This window comes from Strix uralensis, chromosome 7, assembly GCF_047716275.1.
Source record: "Strix uralensis isolate ZFMK-TIS-50842 chromosome 7, bStrUra1, whole genome shotgun sequence".
NCBI classification, from domain to species: domain Eukaryota; kingdom Metazoa; phylum Chordata; class Aves; order Strigiformes; family Strigidae; genus Strix; species Strix uralensis.
The window spans coordinates 11,872,455-11,887,711 of NC_133978.1; the positions used below are offsets into that span (position 1 = coordinate 11,872,455).

The 15,257-nt window shown below is 38.0% G+C and overlaps 1 protein-coding gene across 6 annotated transcripts in view; it reads left to right on the plus strand.

The window, feature by feature from the left end:
* The window catches only part of BMPR1A (bone morphogenetic protein receptor type 1A), an 83,818-nt gene that overhangs the window by 32,511 nt on the left and 36,050 nt on the right, over positions 1 to 15,257 (plus strand). For 5 of the 6 annotated variants that reach the window (XM_074874445.1, XM_074874440.1, XM_074874444.1 and 2 more), the window contains exon 2: positions 7,272 to 7,393. The gene's annotated coding sequence lies outside the window, so the exon portion shown is untranslated. Of the gene's footprint in view, positions 1 to 4,130; positions 4,193 to 7,271; positions 7,394 to 15,257 lie in introns of those variants that run through there. The other variant, XM_074874443.1, reaches the window with a different exon arrangement.

Below are 15,257 nucleotides of genomic sequence, written 5' to 3' on the forward strand. Positions count from 1 at the left end.
TGCATGTGGAGTTATAATTCAATGTGAATAAACCACTAGTGCAGTTTGGGGATCTTGTTTGCTCTATAGTATTTTGATAGTGCCCAAGACCATGGGATTTTAAAGTTTTGACAGAACTTTTTTTCTTTTCTTTTATAAATCAAAGGGTTCCTGAAGATGTTTCTCACCATTTGAGTTACTTTGCAAAAAGACAAATTGAAGAAATACTTGACCTTTTGTAGGAATCTTAGGGAGAGGGAGAAGGGGATCACCTATCAAAATATGGTCTAATATGTCCTGCAGCACAGGCAGAAGCCAGATTTCATTGGCTCTTTTGTCAGAGAGAAATTGAAGTCTGGGCAACATTCCCAGGATAGGCATTATGATAAGAATGCGCGCCTCTGGGTCTGTGTGCCAAGTGATCAAATTTTACTGTTGCTTCCATCCACGCAAGGCAGCCTATTAGCCAGGTGGTGAGTAGGCCCCAGCAAGGGTCTGAAGCATGCTGGGAAAGCTGACTATGAAATTTGCCTGACGGCTAAACAGCATGGAGCCTAGGTATTTTTTTGTAAAATTTTGAAACTCAGGAAGGCTTGTGAAGTTCATGGTATCACAACTAGCCTTGTGTTTTCAGGTATGTCAAATGCAGCAGAGACTGTTAATTGTAGGGCCAGTCTGTCTTCAGTATCCTGAGAGGAAGTTCACATTGTGGATGGAGGAGCTTTGGGTTGGGTACCTCCAAAGTTGAGGTAAAAGAGTTGAGTTCGAGATGCCACTTGAAAAGCAGAAGTACTTGTTGGAGAACTGTTTTGGATACTTGGAGAGCTGTGGGATATGATGAATGAATGAACTGCACAGCTTTAGTCCAGTTGGTTTTTGACAAAGCTTGGCAAGTCAGATTCTGACTTGACCTCTCCACACTGAATGAACTGTCTGGCTTTGATGCATCACCAGTGCTGCAGGCTGATGGGATTGCCTTTGAGGGTGGCCTACTATATAAACACTTTTGTTTTAACAGCGAGCTGTTGTCAGATTCCTTTTAGTCCCAAAGTATGGAGAGTCAGCTGATTTTTCAGCTTCTACTGGCTCATTGGACAAAGAACATCTAAGACTACTGAGAGGAATAATGCGGCTTCACTGGGAGCACAGAGCCTGCTCTCACAGCACAGCAGGCTGTGGAGTCCTTCAGATGACTCCAGATGATGTAGCTAGGTATGCCAAAATAAAATATTCAGGATACCCTCTAAGAAATTAGGATGCTTAACCTCTTTCTAGTATAACATCTGCCAGGACAAAGTAAAAGCCTGGTGGAATTTTCTGGCCCTACTGCCGAAGCAGACTTTCATTATGGGTCTTAAGGAGGTTTATGTCTGGATTCTCATGGCCCCAGTAATGAATTCCTTGTGTCACTAGATGCTGTGGAGAGTACAGTGCATTGTGATTTATGCAGATTCATGTCCTTCTGGAAAATGCATCCTGTCTATCTGTCTGGTACTGCACAGTCCCACCTCACTCAGGAATTTATTTGTGTTCTAATACTTCTAGATATGCCCTGGGGCAGCGATTTTTTTTTTTTTTTTTTTTTTTTTTTTGAGGAACTTGATCATGTAGAACACACTGTCTTATATCTCAGTGTGAAACTCAGTGATGAGAACAGGAATGTGTAATGAGCAGGGAGAGTGCCTAGCTGTGAAGCAGTGTGTTGGTCCTTCAGATATTACCTGTTCAGGGCATCTTCTGTCTATGTGAGCTTGCATGGTTGTAAGACCTCAAAAGAAAAAGCTCAGGTTGTTCTAGGGCACAGATTCTGTCCTCCTATGTAAAGGGACCAAATGATGTGACATGAAAAGTCCTCTGATATCTCCCGAGTAGACAAGTTCTCTAAGGACGTGGAAGAGCAGCTGTCTCTGTTCTGAAAAAAACCTGTCAATGTGCTAGGCTTAGCCCATTGAGTTAGCTTCCAACTAATAATGTTCATGAAATAAATAAAAAATTCTGTCTCAGAAGAAATTTTTCCTAAAAGGAGGAATACCTGACTTAAACAAAACCTCCTCACAAATGATTACAATTTTTTCCTGCCATAAAGGATCCATGTAGTAATCAATAAAGACAACAACATCTAGGATTTTCAAGGATGACCTGGAAGTGGTGGAAAGATCAGTAGTATCCTGAACTAATTTGAGAGTCTTCACCAAATATATAGAAAGGCCAAACCACTGTAATACAGATATGAAGAACAGTATGATATGAGGTGCTGGCATATTGTATTATTCCTTGCATTTTCAATTCCGTGCAAGAATAACCTGGTGATTGTTTATTAAAACTGAAGGGAACACAGGTATAAAATTAATTTTAAAAATTAGCTTCTACATAGGTATATTTTTACTTAAGTGATTTTTGAACAATTTTGAACTAGCTTGCCTCAAGGATTGGATAAATGTGCTTGAACGATATTTTAGGCTCTTATTTTCTATCTTGCTACCTGGAAAACTTGGTGTCCAGAAGCTGGGAAGTGATATGCTTGTTCAGCCACTTCATTTTATTTTATATAACAGTCCCATTGAATTTGGAAGGGCTGTGTGTTCAATGAGATGTTTTTACTCATGTACCTTCACTGTTCCACAGACAAAACCACCAAGCCCCAAACGTGCCACAGGCAGTCTGATGTTTGCTTTTTCCAGTATGCTGTGGGGTTTTTTCTCACATGTAAATTTGTTGAAAAGGTTTTCCTTAAGAAATTCACATCCTTGCCCCTGAACTTTGAAGTAGGGTTTGGAAATTTGGTATGGCTGCTTTCCCTTTAAAATTCCACTCAAATTTCACAGCTGTAATAGACTTCTAAAAGCAGTATACTCACTATTTTTCAAACTCTTTCTAGCTTACAGCAACTCTGGCTGAATTTTCTAGTGGCAGTCATGAGACTGTTAACTGAAGCATCTTCTAGGCTGCTGCCTGGGCCTGCAGAGTATTTTCTTTGTGCATAAATTTCTAACAGAAAGCCTTTTGTTTAGGACTATAGTCTACCTGAAAATGAGTAGTTCTGCTTCTTAAACCTCTCCGTCTATGGTTAACAGAGCCATCAGCTGGCCTGAACTCTCTGACACTGCATACAGAGACATGTTGCTATCACCACCTGCTTTTCTCCTTCTCCCCTTTACTCCCACCCCAAATCTCAGATGATGAAGGTTGTTGCCCCTGGGGTTTTTTCCTGATTTAACTGTTTATTATCACTCTAGCCTATGTCTGTGACATGATCTGAATTTACAGGAACTTTAAAACAAGTTCTGTTTCATAAATTAGGCTAAAGGTATGATTAGCTGAACAGCTGACCCTGCAGAAATGAAGCTCTGGTGGCTGGAGGAAGTAAAAGAGCAGGAAAGAAGTAACTGGAAGCTGGAGTGAATGGAGAAGTATTTAACCCATAGTTTGTACCAATGAGTCCTTGTATGATCATGTACTTAATTGCAATTGAATTACTTTAGCTGTTACGTTACTTTAATTAAAGTTACTTTCCAAACTTGTGTTCCTTAAATACATATAATTTTGCATTTTAAATGCTCACCTGAGTTAGAGAGGTCTCCTAGCACAAAGATTTGCTATTTGCACTCTTCTGTTTCTAAAAACTGTGGTGAGTCAACTTTCATTTAAAGGTAAAGCCCTTCTGAGCATCCTGTCTTCCTGCAATTGCAGATTTCTCACATGCCAACCTTTTCTGCCTGTTTCTGGGCTAAAAGCTGCAGTGCTCTTTCAGCTATAGGTTTGTCAGGGTACTGGATGTTTATAGCTACATTGGAAATGCACTTCATCTAGCTCTGGTGTATTCTACTGTAAAATTTCTAATTCACACCGAAGAACTGAAGGTTACTTCCCCCCCCCCCCCCCCCCCCAAAATAAAGGGCAGTTTTCAAATTTGGCATATTTCCTCAACTGTAACAAGTAGTAAGATGGTTTCAGGAGGAGATAATTTAAGATAAATAAAGTAATTGAGCTGAAAAAGGATGAGGCAGTTGGGGCAAAGGGGAAAGAATTGGAGGAACAGAGCGCAGGGAGAGTCAAGTGCCGGGAAAGTTTTTTTGCTTCAAAAGAGGAGACGAGTTGGATGTGGACCTGGAACTGGAGAAACTGGAGCTACTGAGAACGGAGGCAGGATCTAGAGATAAGTGGGAAGACAAGAAAAAGGAATCCACAACCTGAATACAGTTTCCCCCTCAGGGTGAGTCACTCTGACTTGAGTTTTGCCACTGCGAGTCCTTCCTGTCTGTCTGTCCGGCTCATGGCTGTTGGTTCCTGCCCTGTGCTAGCAGGGTAGGCCTTTCCCCCCACATAGAGAATGAAGCTTAAATCAGCTCAGCCTAGATGTTCTGACTGTTCCCTGGCAGAAAATTTACAGTTCTCTGGGTTCACTAGGTGTATTAATGTAATTCGGGTTTTTCTTTTTCTAGATTGATATATCTGAGTTAATAGTATGTGAAGATCCCGAATATAATCTTAACACTTAGAAAACTTCCCAGATAAATCTGGATTTAATATGTAACTAATGACAAGCACTGTGAAGCTCTCTGCTTTTGAATTTGTTTGCTTCTTGTAGTCATTGTAGTAGACCAAATTCTAATAAAGGGAAGGTGGAGTTGTGCGAATGATTTATTCAATAGCTTTATTTTGTTCTTGATAACACTTTTCTGAAGGTGCCATCAAGAATGACAGTAAACATTTTGAAAAACTAATCCATTAATAACTAGGCATTTTGGACAACTGTATAAAATATTTAAGTAAATTGATTTTTATAAAATTAAGTATGTGCTTAAGTAGCATCTCATGCTGATGAAGAAATGGAAGAAATAGTAATGCAGTGAGGTCACTTGCATAAATGGATAATTGCCATTAACTTCAGTCCCATATCTGACAGAGGTTTTGTAGTTCCCCTTCTTTAAAAGGGAGAGATGAATTTGGAACTGACACAAAAATACAGTAAGTCATAAAAAGAGGCTGTGTCCACATTACCAAGCAATATGCTGTAATAGGATCAGATCTGTCAGGTGCTGAGAACCTGGCATCCACACTATACAGGTTGTGAGGGTTTTATTTCAAGCTGGTCCTCGTCTGATTCTGTGGCTGAATTCCTGTTAGTGGCTGGAGCATGTACAATGCACACCTGAATCTCATTCTCTGATCTAGTTTTATTCAAAAGAAATGTGGTTCATGTGCTTGGAGACTGCTTTGCAATGTAAAGCAAAGCAAGGAAAATAGGGTAGTTTGGGAGATTGACTTCAAAAGCGCAGTCCTGATTTGAATTAAAATGCTAATGTAGACATACCTAGAGTTGTGCAGTTCAGGAAGTTCACTAAAATAATTTTGGCAGGAGAGCTTGGATATCTGATACATGACAGTGGGATCAGGAAATGCAATGAACGCTTACAGAAATTAACAGTTACTAAGGATTTCATCAATTTGGGAGTTTGGAAAAAATACGAAGAGGACATAAGTTTAAAAACAAAACAAGACCAGCATTGTTCAGAAATGCCTTTACACTTCTAAAGCAGCCTCCTTTAAATAATGCAAAGTGGCCTTTGTATAAATCAGATACTAGATACTGGGGGATTGGAGGTGTTGTAGAATCAGAAAGCACACCAACCTTTTTCTGTTTATAGTTGTTTCTTTTGGAGTCCAACAGAAGATGAACTCAAGTTCCTTGATTATAGAAAGAAAGAGATGGACATATTTTTTCAGATTCTTTACAAGCTTACTTTTAAAAAGCAAAAACAATCTCCACAAACGCTTTTGCATGTCAAGAATATTTTTTTGGTTTTACCATGGAAGAAATAACAGTCAAGTGTCAGCCTGTCTGCTCAGTGGAGACAGTTGTCTTTAAGAACTGGTGCTATCTGATACTCAGGATGGTTTCAGGTTACCATTTTACACAAATTTATTATTTATTACCAAGACTATTAAACCTCAGTGTGTGAGGAACAGTGCTTATAAATTGACATGGGGACAGAAGTATTTTGACCTTCTTGTAATGGTAAAGGTCTTTATAGTGCTTAGAAAGGAAAAGAGAAAGAAAGAAAGTGGATACTGAAACTCTTCCTCTAGTGGAAATCATGCAGGTATGTGGTTTGCACATCCCTATTCCCAGTACTGTTGGCCTTGGCATTCAAAACAAAGTCATTAAACCTCTACGCAGTAAGACTGGTTGTATGTTTTTTAACAGTATAGCTAGATTACTGATGTTTGAGCCTTTGTTACTTTCAAGGTTATGTTTGCAGTCGTAAGACTGGGATTTCTAAATGATAAAATCCTTGTATGATCTTTTTGAAAGTTTCGGATGATAGAAACATTCAAAAATTGTGACACTGTAATAAAACGGGGAGAGTTGGCAATAGGTGGCTTATGCTCAAGATGAAATCTAAGTAGTAAAGCTTATAAGGCCAACTTAGCTATCCACAATACATCTGAAAACCTTGGGATCTTGACACAAGTCAGGCTTGCTCACAGTTGTTGGAGTGCTGGGTAAGAGCCTGCGCTGTGCTTTCCTTTAATGCTTGGATGTATGCCAGTTCAAAACACAATCAAAAAATCAAACCTACCCTATTGTCAGTACTTTTTTCCGAATTCTTGGCTTGATTTTTCTTCCCAGGAGGAATGATGTCTGTGTGCAGCTACAATAAACCTATTGATTATTTCTCAGTATATTGCAGCTCCTTGTGTACTAGAACTAATGGAGTGACACCAGTGGATTTGTCTTGTGAAGTTGCAGTCTTACAGATTCTCTGGGGTTTAATAAGATTGACTTGTGCATTATTTGTTTGGTTTTTCCATTGGTGTCACCAACAATATGTCCTTCCTCTAGTCTGCTGCCTGATCAAAAATAATAAAATCAATAAAAAATTGGAGAAAACTGGTATCTGGAGGCTTGCAAACCTGGCTGCTATAGATCGGGTGAATCCAAGAGTTACTGGAGGAGATCAGAAAGGCTTGTTTTCACAGGAAAGCTCTCTACAGAGATTTTTAACACCCTTCTTCCCTGACACCACCGTTCATGAGTGAAGAGTTTAATGATGTATTATAAATAAAATTAATTTTAAAGGCTTTTCAGTATACTGCAACTGTACAACTATTAGAAATGCAGGAGTCTTAAGAGGTTTTTTTCTAGCTAGGAGCAGTTCACAATAGCAGATGGCTTCTGTAATTCCAGATACCAGTATCTGCAATGTGCAATTCACATTATGTACTATAAACTGTCAGTACAATTTCTTCAGATATTTCTTAAGTCAAATTCTCTTCCTGTTTTACAGATTAATAGAAATATGCATTTCCATAATATCACCTTTGAACTAATGAAGTGGAAGTACAGATGAAAACAGTCTGGAGGAAGCTTGAAGTACAATACAGTTTCATTCAGTTTCCGAATTCTGAGGTAAGGTCAATGCATGCAAAATTTTATTTCAAGTATTTCAGGGGTAAAAAGCACATGATAAGCAGCCACTGTATCTTTCTTATAAAAATTTCTGAGCCTTCTTTTTTTATGCTAGTGACAGTCTTTAATACTATACTGAAACAGCTGTTTGATCTACTCTCTGTCCATGTTTTAGTTATGAAAAAAGACAAAACAGCATCGAGTACGGAGACATCTGTTATAGAAAGATACATTGGGAAAAAGTTACCATATCAGACGAATTTATTTGGTACAATCTATGGTCATGGTTATTACTAATGTTGTAGTTGAAATAAAGGACTGATAGCACAATTAAGTGACATGCCTGTTAGGCATCTTGCTTCTGGTACAGTGTTTGATTGGTACAAAATGTTATTATGCTGGTTTTTTATTATTACTGCTATTAATAAAACATTACGGGTTTTTTTTCATAACAAATTCCACTGCCTGGATATCCTAAAGGCATTCCTGTTATTGATTATGAGTGATGGGGTGTTTTGCTGATTAGGGATATCAGTTAAACTCAGACACCAGAGTGAAAGTGTTTGGTTCATAGTTTGCTGCTTTTTTCCTTTATGTAACTAAGAGTCTAAGTAGAATAACCCTGAAATGTCAGATTTCTGACATATTTCAGAATTCTTTTCTGCAACATTGTATCTGTTTAAAAAAGATGATGAGTGCTGGCCCTCCTACATCTAGCTTCAGACTTCCAGTTTTGCTCAGCTGGACCTGAGGCAATGCCCACATACAGTGTTTTTTGAGCTGTGGTGCTGTTGGCCCTTCTCACTTTTTCCCATTCAGGTAGAAATGGAGTCTCTGTAACAGTGGGACAGCTTCAGAGACTTACACTAGCAGGTTTCATCAGTCATTATCTGCTCCCATTCTCAAAGGAAGTTTGCATTTCAGATTATGTTTTCTTGCAGATTTCGGCCGCTGTTACAAACAGATGTTGAACCACTTTGCAAGAAAATAGAAACTTTACTTACAACAGGACTGTGCCTTTTTCACTTAGGAAGATCAGCCAAGGAATCTTAACATACATTTGACTGACAGAGAAGCATGTATCCTCTTTTGGAGGTCAAATTTTAGAGAAACGGCCCCAAGGGAAAGATCAGCATTGAATTCAGCTAACCCATATTTTATCTTTAGCTGACTTACTGCTCAAAACCAGTAACTTCCTGTACACCATAAGCAAATTCCCAAAGCTATGAAGTTAGAATTCATGTTGACAAGTGCAAAATTTGTAGTCAATTCACAGTACTTCAGGTGAGGAAGACTGTCATCTGGTCTACATACTGAGTGTATGTCTTGATGATGTGATAGCTTCTTTCACCTTGTTGTTTTATGCCTGACAAGACGACAGGCAAGCACTACTCCTTCTCATTCAATCACATGTTCCTAAAAAGATGCTGGATAATTCAAAGGCTGGTTGTACTATCTTGCAAACAAAGCAACAGGTAGCATAGGTTAAGCATACTTCTGTACTCCTCAGGAGTAAGGGACTTGGAGTCAGTGCTGGAAATTACAGACTTTGCACTGATACGGACCCAAGAAATAATTTCTTCCCTTATTTTCCATGAGGAGGGGAGCAGGTCATTTCTCCTCCAATGAGAGAGACAGTTGAACAATAAATAACGGTTCTTAAACTGTTTATCAGTAGAGGACTCTGCAGATGAGGCACTGTCTTAAAAGATTACTCTTTGTCTACCAGAAAGAACAGTTTCTATTTTCAGGCTTGTAATCACAGGCAAATTTCAAAATTGAGATTAAGTGTTTGGGGAGCGTGTGCCTACTAATAGAAGACTGTGTACTTTAAGACCTATTTGTGATGGTCTGCCACAGATAATAGAAACACATCAGCCATTTAGAAGCAATCGATATGTTAAGGATAATCTGTGTTTGGGTAAATCTCAGGGTTTTATAGGATTAGAATGGTAGAGGGTCATCATAAAACAGTTCTTTCATCACTCTGCCCTCTGTTCTTAATGATCCCACTTCCAAAGCATTTAGAGCTGATGCAGTATTTAGAGAAGTAGTGCTGTAAACTTTATTAATGAAAAATCTCCCTTCTTTCATGTAAGAGATTTGAGGGAATGGTAGTGCTTGGAGATGCCATGTATAGGTGAGCTCTCTGAATAGAGTACCGGTAAATGCTAATAAATATGTCTTTCAGATATCATCTGTATTTCCTTCTTAAGTGTCTTTCAGATGCTCTCCTGAATTGAAATGAACTGAAAAATGGGCGGATGCCCTTCTGTTACACAGAGGGAAAAAGAAAAGGGCTTTTTTTGGTGATACTATTTTGCTGGTATGGCTGGGCAAACTCTTTCTGGTATCAAGGACATAAGCATATACAATTGAGTTGAAAACTCTGGATACAATATTACTTTAAAAAGGGAAAGACAGAATAAACCCAACACACGCCCTCTGCTAAACCACGCACCCAAGTTACCTTTTTTCCCTTGTCCACTATCTTTTTCAGTAGTCATAGTATTAGCAACAGTTGAGGGAAGGAGGTTGTTTTCTGCTTTCCCTGTATGTAAATAGTTGATAGGACAAAAAATCAAATAGCAATACCACTCCACCACAAAATTTCCCTATGTTGACACAGCTTGTCCTGTTTTTACTAAGGATTATGGGCTTGTAAGTCAACAAGCACAAAAATGGCAAGATGGGAGCTTAACAGAGACAAACCCAAGTCCTTTTGCTAATCATTTCTGTTCCTATGTATGTTACACATCCAGTTTCCATACCTTTATACTTGAATTTCAATAGCAAGGTGACAAAGACAAAAAACTAAGGTTACCAAGGCCAAAAGAGGGAAAAACTATAAATACCAGATGTGGACAGAGTACGTTGTCCTAGGTGTTGATCAAACATTTTATGTATTTACTGAGTGAGAGATTAGTGGTATTGTATTTCATAGCCTGACCTGTTTTCCAATGGTTGTTTTGAGCCCATTTATGATTGACACCTACAAAACCCCGTGAAAGTGAATTCTTTAGTTTTAAATGATTGTTATATACAAAAGGTGTGTTTTGTTTCCGTCTAGTGCTGCCTGATAACTTATTTGTTAGTTCCTAGGTTGTGTACAGAGAGAAATCGTGACTAAATCTATCTGGTTATCTCCTCCATGTTGAGGTTCAATAAGAGTATCATACGGCTCTCAAGAAGGTTTATTTTAATCTTTCTTTAATATGGCATCTCCCTGTAATGCAGCCCTTCATTGTACTTTTGCTAGTTCTACTCTTTTTTGCGACAGCATAAAATTTGCTTACGTCTTAGTAGAGTGAATGTCTGTCTTTTAATTGCAACTGTGAATTTGGGCAAGTCTTTTGCATTTCTAGTGTGATGTAACTGGAGAAATACAGCTTAGTATATTCCAACTAGTCAGTATGGCTATGTATGCTTATTTACTTTCTGCAACTGGTCTTATGTATCACGTTTTTATTTAACATGAAGATTTTGTTTGTATGATTATTTTGTTTTCTTTGGGGGTATTGGAAGCTGGACTTGGATGACTTCCCCCCATTGAAATGTAAAATACTTCCGTAGTTTGACTTGCCTGTAGCAAGGCATCAACTAGAAGAATATTGAAGACTTCTAATGTACAACTACTGAACCAGTAACTTTAGTTGACAGTTTAGGCATAACTTCCTACTTTTCAGATTCTAGTGCCTGTAGAGTTGTCAGCTTTCTGTCTCCTCTCGAACCAGTGGTGGTAGAACCATTTCTTCTCATGTGATGGAGCTTGCTTGTTCAGTAGCCATGAACACATGCCAAGTGTTTCAGAACAAGATCTGCCAGTGACAAGATGGTGTTCCTGCAATGGTTTTCTTATTAACCATCAAGACTGCGTAAGATCTCCTCCGTTCAGTTAGGAAGCAATTACTCTGTAAGGTTGGGTTAGCAGCCACTGAATTTCCTTGGTGGCAAACTATTTGTTAGGAGTTAATTCCATAACAAACAGGCTGAGCCACTTCGGGCTCAAACCACAAATGGGAAATGCAGGTCAGTGTGCTAAAAGCATTTTCCAGGAGTGGAGTAACCAGAAGTCCATGTCGTCTTTTGAATCAGTTGATCAAAACAGGAAGTGCCAGTGATTCCACTCGGGAGCTGCTGTTCTGTGGCATGCTATCACACGTTTGGGTGGTCCTTTGAACAGTATCCTCCTAACAGTGCTTTTCTTCCCTCCACTTGGCCTGGCTTAGGCCAGTTTATTCTAGTAGTGTGACATCTCAATCTCAGACAGCATAAAACAAGAGCCTTCCCTATTGCTAGGCCAATATTGTCAAGTTCAGGAAGGTTGAGTTAAGCTGGCCAAGAATCCAAAATTTTACAGTTTTTTATGTTGATTGTCTCTGGCTCAGAAGCTCCCATTGAAAGTGTAGTGGGTAACACATCTCAGAGAAATCTGGGCAAGTTCCTATGTAGTAAGAGGAGGCTAAATTTTGTATCTTATTTCTGTAGCTGAGGATGGGAATTTTACAGGGTAGGATAGAGAACTAATTCAAGAACTTATGGTGAGAAAAGTATACAGGAAATGCATTTACAGTACTGTCTAAAGATGTTTGTATTGATAGGAATGTATTTTACAATCCGATTATTGTAACATGGATATGTAATTAGAAACATACCAGATTTTCTCTTTTGCTTACTTGTTGATTTAATGTTTAGATTAAGAATGGTAAGATGTGGTTATCTACTAAACATTAATACAGGGATTGTTTTTGTTTTCATTTCAAGAGTTGCTTTTCTTTCCTTTTTTTTTTTTTTCTTGAGGCAAAACCAAGCAGATAAACGTTTCTTTCTGATGGTACTATTTTGAAACAGTCTTAAGAAGACAGTTATGGATAGGTTCCCCTGAGCTAGGTTTAAAAGTCAAGAATGTCCTTCTCCAGAGGTTCCAAGGTTATGATGTTATGATAAGTTTCATGAAATGTTAGGTGAAATGTTTCTGAAGTGTTTTAGTTTATACGGAATTGCATGGAAATAAATCTAGGGATCCAATTAAAATGGTCATCTTCATATGTATAGTGAAGAACAGATATAGAACACCAGTTCTGCTACTGTTTGTAAGTGCACAAAGTATCAAAGTGTATGCACCATTTAAAGTCTTAGGCTGCTACTAAGTTTGCTAGTTATAGTTAGAAGTAAGCAGACGTTGCTTGGAAAATGAATGAGAGAATAACAATATTCTGGTGGAAATACTAAAAAAAGACAGGTGAGGCTGTTATATGCCAAAAAGTAGTAATACTTTAGTTGTATTTACTAATAATCTGAAGAGCAAGCTAACAGGAAAAAAGGTAAGATAATATAGCTTGAGAAAAAGAAGGAAAGTACACAGGTCTAAAATGACTGATAAAGTAAGGATGATGGAAAAAGTTACTAGAGCTATTTAGTATGAATTTAGGGTAAGGAAAATGTAACTATTTAGGTGGATGAGCTGTGGTCAAATATCTGCTTTAGGGAAGAAAAGGGGAGTCTTGCTGCTGTCTTTGCCAGAACAAGCATTTCAGTGTTGCCACAGTAGACAGTTCTTTAATTAAAGTAGTAAGGTAGATAGCTGTAAAATATTAAAACATAACAATAGACAAGAAGTGGAGAATCGGACATTACTGTGGAGTTTTAGAAACATGATGGCATACCTCTATCAGGAAAACCCTGAGAGAATGTGTCATCTTAGTAAACAGAGACCTGCTAGAACCTGAGTGTTACCCATCCATTCTCGTGAACCTAGTTACTAGCACCTGCAATACATGTATAGAGGTAATGAAATGGATGTCCCTATCTTCTGCAACTCTGTGAATGCACAAATTAGAAAGACAACAAATTTAGGACTAGGTACTTGGTTTACATAGTCTTCTGAGTTCTTGTCTCTCAGTGAAAACTTGTCTGGAATAGTGTTTAATATGTATTAAAAAAAAGAATATTCATGTGGATGATCAAATGCCTAAGTTACATGGAAAAACATTTATACATATGCCTGCGTTTTTGTGTGATGCATGCAGACTTTTGAAGAAAAGAGCAGCCTCATGCTGCTGATTTTTAACATGAATTTCCTGGAAGCTGTGGCTTACTTTTAGCAACGAAGCTTCTGTGCACTGATTATTCAGTGTTTTGATATAGACAGGGCATCTTAGGTTTTAAATGTCTGCAGTTGATTACAGTTAGTGACAAGAAATTTCAATCTGTTAGAGTAATGCTAGAGGTATCAGTAGCCCCATCTGTTAAAAAAAGTGAAGATGTACAGAAGGGTCCCCAAATGGCTACACTTGACCATGCTTCAAATCCATTTTGTTACTCTTCTCCCAAGATCTAAAATGCCTGTTCTCATTCAAACATGTTGCTTCAAGTTGCTGTTTTTTGGAAAATTATTATTTGTTTCAATCATCAGGTAAAGCATATAAAGCTTTTTACAGAAACTGTTTGGTCTTAGACTTTCAATGGAATGGAAATGATTAGGGGTCTGCCTGTACAGAGGAGACTCCCTGAAGTCTGTGAGATGGCAGTGTATGAGAAGAGGGATGTTTATACAGGTGTCTTGAACTTCTGTGCACTTTAAATTATCATAGAATTTGCAAATATACACTTGTAATCTACTCATTTTTTTCCCCTCAGTAAACTTGTTGTTTGCCAATATCCCCAGTCTTTGAATGAACAAGACTTTTTTTTTTTTAATTAAAAAAACCCAAACAAACATTTTCTTTATCAGTCTTACAAAATTAGCATCAACAGTTCTGTTGCTGACACTGTCTCCTTACATCAGTAAATGGTACCTTTCCCCCTCCCCTGCCTATTACTCAGCCAGAGCCTGAGCGGTAGCTGAATCCTTATGTGGACATACAGTCTCATGAAAAGAAAGCATACTGTCACTATTCTTGTGACTGGGAAGAAAAATTTTAAAAGCATCTGAAAAGATCTTTTAGAAGTCTTGAGCCTGTGAGAGTGGCTACTCTTGCTGTTGTTTGTCAACAGGCTTCAATAGGAGTTAAATATCCAGTATGAAATGTACTGCATGCTTGAAAGCAAGTAAGTCTCCTAATTCCTTGGTCTTGTGGATGTTACTTTTAGGTGTGTTAATGCATCTGAGGATTTTACGGCTGGTAAATTGATAAGCTGAAATTAATTCATTTGAAAACTAAAACATTCATCTTGGTGGCAGACAGGTATTTAGTTTGACCATTCACTCCCCAAAAAAGAAAAAGCTAATTATGTAACTCATGTTGTAACTGAAGGAAGAGGAAAAAAATTCATAACTGAAAATAAAAGATTTAAAAATAATCATGCATACTTATGTAGAAATGCTTAAACTTGAGATTTAAGCTGCTGTTACTACAACGTGAGCAGTTAAAACTGGGCGTGTAATGCATTTCTGGATTTGTGATCTGGGAGAAGTATATTCTCCACAGTCTGCTGTACTGTTTCTCTGTTCCAGAATATCAGAACTGTGCTTCAGATAGTTAGATAAATAAAAATAGCTTGTTGTATGTCTCACTGTCCTGCGGGATGTAAGTAGCAAGATTCTTCTAAGAATTATGAAAGAAGTTTTACAGTTTTCTTGTAAAAGTGGAATTTGGGTAAAGCATGTTCATGTACCTTGTGACAGCCAGTTGATTGCTATTCAAGAAAGTTTTTGAAAGCATTAGCAGTGTTAATGTATCCGTTTCCAGGTCTGCGAGAGTTTTTTTAACATAGGGCAGAGCTACATGGTGATAATCAATTATTGCAAACTATTATGGAGACCAACATTTTAAATGGATTTAAAGGGGGTAGATGGGTAGATTCATGGTGAGTAGATCCCTCTGTAGGTATTGGTGATATGAATAAATTTTGCAGCAGAGGA